Below are 6,000 nucleotides of genomic sequence, written 5' to 3' on the forward strand. Positions count from 1 at the left end.
CTCTGTTGAAGAGGCTGCCTGGGACCTGCAAACCGAGCAGCGGGAGGAGCTGGAGCAAACGCAGGAGAAACCGATGCTGACCCTGGAGCTGGAGGAAATGCTGGAGGAGGAGGCCGACCAGGTTTGCGAGATTCGCCTGGAAATGGAGCAGCTGCTGGAGGAGGATTCAGAGGTTCGTGAGTTGCAGCTTGCCCTGGTTGTTGTGGAGAGCAAGCAGCGGCAGGAGGCCGGGGCTGAAGCTGAGGCTGAAGCTGAGGCCGGGTCCGGAGCTGCAAGGTCTGTGGAGCAGAAGGCTGCGGCAGACGGAGGCTCGAGCCCGGCAGCCGGAGCTGGTGTTTTCAGTCCCACTTTGGAGGATGAGGAGAATCGGGCTGGAATTGCAATCCGCAGTCTCCATAAGATGAGAGCCCAGCTGGAAGGAGCACCTACTATGGCCCCGGTAGGTCTGCGATTTGGGGAAATAGGGCTGGACATGCTTTCCGGAGCAGAGATGGAAATGCTGACTGCCATTGCCACGTGCCCCTCTTTGGGACAGTGTAAGACCTGCCAGGACGGCAGGGATGAGGGGGGTGGCTGATGCCCCATGTGCGTGGACTGATTTCCTGGACTACGACTGGAGTGGGCATTGGCATTGTTGGATGGACTTTCGGATTACGGATTTTGGACAATGTAAAATACCCTGATGGGGGTGGGGGGTGGCTTTGCTGGAAGCACTCCCCTACCCCGGGAAGCTTTTCCCGTGGCTAGAAAGAAGACCGAGGACATTTTGCGCTTTGGGCTAAGTGCTCAGAGACTGGTGAAATGTACCTTTGAAATTGTTGAAACTGTATGATTTTTGCTGTTGTAATCTGTGTAATGTTCTAATTTCCTTGCACAGGAATGCTGGTGATGTAAATTGTGGGTAGTAAAGTGAGCATAGGGGTGGATTGTTGGGCAGATAAAATGTATTATGCTCACTTTGTTAAAGAGGCCATCGCCCAGGTGATATTAATGTGTGTTGGAGATCGTTGTAACCTGGGGCTTGGTTTTGGGATTAAGCCTTTCCCACCCTTTTTGCTGTAGGGCGGTACAATCCAATCATGCCTCAGAGAAGTGACTTTGTATTAGAGACTACCCTATTTTGTATATTGGATTAAAGGTTGTGAAGCTACACTATAAAATAGGGGTAGAACGGGAACTTCCCGCTTGGTTCCTGAGGTTAGCATGAGAGAGCGGAGAGAGTAGAGCCAGCAGCTAAAGGAGGCCACGTGGAGGAGGCCAGGAGAAGCAGCCAAGATGGCGGAGTGCTGAGTGAGATGCCAGTTTGTGTAGAGTTTGTATCTGGGATAAGGAAGAAGATGGGGAACTGAGGGAAATAAGGCTGGTGAGCTAGAAACCTTTGATTCTAGGAAACTCGGATAAATCAGTAGCTTTGTGAGCACTGAATGTGACTGGGTTTTGGAGCCCAGTGTGTATTTTTACTTGCCCGCCGGGTGCAAGCTAGATTAAAGACTATGGCCCACCAGTTTTTGGCTCCATGGTTTCTTTACCGACTGTCCGAATCCAATGCGAACCTGCATGGGCCGGGCGGCTGTGATGGTGGCCCTGGCCCTGATTACTGGCTTTACATGAATTTTTACACATAAATATGCCAAACAACGGAAACATATACATCTATGTGGTGAATAGAATGTGCTAAGACACTATGAAAACATACAAAAGAACAACAACAGAATTTTTTATAAACTGTATGTCATACCCCTGTCATGGAAATTAATACAAGCCAGAATTAATTACTAAAATGTCTTCTTTTCAATTATTTGGTATCACTGATTTTAAATGTCAAAGAAATAAAATCTTAAAAAAAAAACAAGAAAGAAAAAAACACCCATTTACCTTTAATACATTTTGGTATCTTAGGCTCCCATAAACCATTATTAGACCCACAGAAAACTGCATTGCTACCTTGAAGGTAAAAAACTGTTATGGACCAAACGCGAGTAATTATTTATCGGAGCCCAAATTGGTTATAAATTTAACGAGCCTTTATTAGCTGGCCTGCGACTGCTAGCTGAGAAACAGCTAACAGCCCCAAGCCTAGGGAGAGGGCAGTATTTAAGGGGATAAATCACAAAGTTACAGCTATTACAATATGTATGCACCAACATTCTCGACATTTCGGTAGAAAGCATTCTTTGGTCTAAAGCTGATTACAGTTCTTCCTGTAAGTACTGCAAGGTTAAAAGCATAAACTACATTCTGCTTCTGTAGGCAAGATTTCAGTCAAGATATCTAACTTGGGCTTGTAAAAATTTTCTACTCTAAGCCAGTGGTCCCAAATCCCCGGGCCACGGACCAGTACCGTTCTGTGGGCCATTTGGTATCAGTCCGCAGAAAAAGAATAAATAACTTACATTATTTCTGTTTTATTTATATTTAAGTCTGAACGATGTTTTATTTTTTTTAAAAAATGACCAGATTCCCTCTGTTACATCCATCTAAGACCACTCTTGACGCTTGTCTCAGTCACGTGATACATTTATCCATCCCACCCTAAAGGCCTGTCCGTGAAAATATTTTCTGACGTTAAACCGGTCTGTGGCCCCAAAAAGGTTGGGGACCACTACTCTAAACTACGGCCACAGGCAAGCTCTGGTCAATGCTTAACTTCCTTGTACAGACTATTGGGGATTTTCTACTCTAAGCAGCTACTAAAAGCAAGTTTAAAGTTCCTCTTTTTGTCCAACTCTCTATACATAATACTGAGGTCCCATACACAACACTAGGCCCCTATCACAAAACCTCCAGACATTTAAATACAAGATTTTGTTTGTAGTAATATTTTCTTGCACATCCTGACATCTATTCTTCCCAAAAATTCATTGAATATTTTTACATCCAGTGTTCCTAACTCTGTTATCTGGTAGATTGTTTGTCTCCATTTTGTTTAGTTATTTTTCTGCAATTTTGTGCTGTTCTTTTACTTGAGACTTATTTGTTTCCTCATTTTTATGTCTCCTTGTGTTTTTATATACTCTTTAAATTTTATGCTGACATTGATTATACTATCCTGCTTATCTAGAAAAGCAGGAAAGACTCTTCTGAGAAGTTAGTACTTGAGCTGAAGTGTAAAAGTTGAAAAGAAGCTAGCCATGAAAAATATGCAAAACAAAAATTTATGAATAGTAACAATATACAGGAACTAGGGTGTTCAAGAAATAAGCCAATGGAATTTGGGTTGTGTTTTCCACATATTTTGGACTCTAACTCATACGTCAATCATCACGTTTTACATTGTAGACCAGTATGTAATCCCACAGGGTGAAATAAAGTTCAAAGTTAATACTTAAACTTTACACCAGTGTTCTGGTATTTCCCATTCTAGTCTATTCAAGAAGTAAAATGCTGGTCAAGACCTTTTAGATTGATTTTAGTATGCAGTAATAAATTTGGAAGACTTAAAACACACACACACACACACTAACAAACACAAAACAAAACACTGAGCTGGGCAATAAGTTCAAGAGAACATTTTATTATAAGATTAAATCTGAGCAATATGAGCAATAGATAACGTCCTGTGAGGTACAGTCTCTTAAATTAGGAGAGAGCTCTTCCCCTTTACCTGGGGATCTGAATTTCCATCAGGTATCTTTTTTCTTCAGCCTGAAAAACTTCCTTTAACAATTCTTGTATTGCAGTTCAGCTAGTAATAAATTCTCTTGTCTTTTTTTTTTTTTTTTTTTCAAATTTTTCTATTTATTTCACCTTAAATTTTGAAAAAAAATTCCCTTGGCGGAGAATTGTAAGTTATGTGTTTTATTTTTTTTCATCACATGAGCAAATGTGATTGTCTTCTAGTCTTCACAGTTTCTACAGAATTCCTTAAGAGAAGTTGGCTGTCGTTTTTACTTGGGGGGGATTTATAGTTTTTCCTTCTCTCTCGGGGGCTGCTTTTCCTTTTATATTTTGTTTTCAGATGTTTTACCATGGTATTTTAGTTTAGTGGAGGTTTCTTGGTAAATTTCTAAAATTATTTATCCTGCTAGAGTAAGTGAATATCCTGGACTTGTGGGGTTGTTGTTTTGGTTCAAATGTGGATAATTTTTAGCCAATATTTTTTTTCAAAAAATTGTCTATGCCATTGTTTCTGCTCTCTTTCTGAATCTGTAATAACATGTATGTTTGACTGCTTGCTACTCTTCCCCTGGCCTGTAAATTTCTCTCTTTTCAAAGTATTCCTCTCAAATCATGTTAAATTTCTATTCTCTTGACCAGGTTCACTGATTTTTTACTTTGTTACGCTAAACTGCTGCTAATCACACTAATGATTTCTCTACATTAGATCTACTGAATATAATTTACATACAGTAAAACTCACCATTTTAAGTTAAATGTGAACACTAATCAGGTAATTACCACCACAATAAAGACAGAAAAGATGTCACTTTGTAATCAACACTCCTCACCCCCCATCCCCTAACTATCTTCCCCAGCCATCGAACCGTGAATCTGTTTTCTATACTTATAATGGTTTTATTTTTTTCCAGAATGCCATAATGGGATTTCAGCCTTTGAGTTGGGTTTACATCACTTAGTGTAATGCATTTGACATTCATTCAGGTCCCTGCAGGGATTAGGAGTTTATTCCTTTTCATTGTAGAGTGTTGTTCCATGATATGGTTGTACTGAAGGACATGTGGATGTTTCCACTGTGGGGTAATTAGGACTAAGGGTGCTATAAATTAAGATGACCAACTTTTTTACAATGAAAAGGAGGAAAAAATAAGTTGAAGAAAACAATATCATAAATAAAAGAAACATTTTATTCATTGCAACAATAAAACACTAAAATATGATATTGGTCAAGTAAGTTTGTAAATATGATATATATGTTTGCTTGCTTACAATTTGCTTTGAGTGTGGGGGACAGGCTGTAAGCAGGCAGGGTTGTTATAGCCTAAGGCTTAGTTTTAAAACTAAGCCTTTACCCACACCCTTGACTATTGCATGATAGGGGGTGGTGCACTCTTATGAGAAATCCCATTTATGCCTCAGATTAGTGACTTTGTATCAGAGACTTCCTTATTTGTATATTGGATTAAAGGTTTTGATTTCTACACATTGGGGCAGAGGAGCAATGCTGGAAGAGGGCAGAAAAAGGCCATGTGGAGGAGAGGAGAGGCAGCCAAGATGGCGAAGTGCTGAGGGAGAAGCCAGTTTGTGCAGAGTTTGTGCAGAGAGAAGGAGATGGGGAACAGAGGTGAATAAGTCTGGTGAGGTAGAAATCTTTGATTCTAGGAAACTCAGATAAGTTAGTGGCTTTGGGAACCCTGAATGGAAAGGGAAGTGTTTCCTCACTGTGTGTATTTCTCACTCGCAGGGTGTGAGCTAGGATTAAAGCTAATGGCCCACCAGTTCTTGGCTCTGTTGTTTCATTACCATCTGTCCGAATCTAATGCGAACCTGCATGGGTCAAGTGGCTGTGATGGGTCAGGTGGCTGCGCCTACTGGCCCTACATATGATAAATGCATAATAAAAACATTTGTAATATTTTATATTGTAATTATGCTTACATGTATATTAATTGTTAATAATAATTGTAAGAAAATAATATTATCTAAATGAGTACTTTTCCATTGAATGAATATTTTCTGTTAATGTATCATCTTGTAACAATATATTGAGGAAGAAGAACCCCCTTTTAAATAGGAGGCTTCAAGAATATTTTATAATTTAGGGCAAGCATTCAGAGAGAGTTTGTAAATATGATTTATTTTTGGAATTTACAAAATCTCAAGATGGCCGATAATATTCCTGCTTAGAAAGGGCTGTTATATTGTAAATAAAGAGGTTTTCATACTTAGAAGGTGCATAGAAGGAAGGAGGAGGCTTGGACCCCCTTCCTTCTATACACCTGGGTGAAAGAGGGTAAAACAGCCAGGAATATAGGAGGGGGAAAGGGAGACTTGAGTAGTCCTTTTCTCTTCCCCTTTCTATCTCCTTAATGGGCGATTTAC

Source organism: Saccopteryx leptura, chromosome 2 (assembly GCF_036850995.1).
Source record: "Saccopteryx leptura isolate mSacLep1 chromosome 2, mSacLep1_pri_phased_curated, whole genome shotgun sequence".
Classification (NCBI taxonomy): Eukaryota; Metazoa; Chordata; class Mammalia; order Chiroptera; family Emballonuridae; genus Saccopteryx; species Saccopteryx leptura.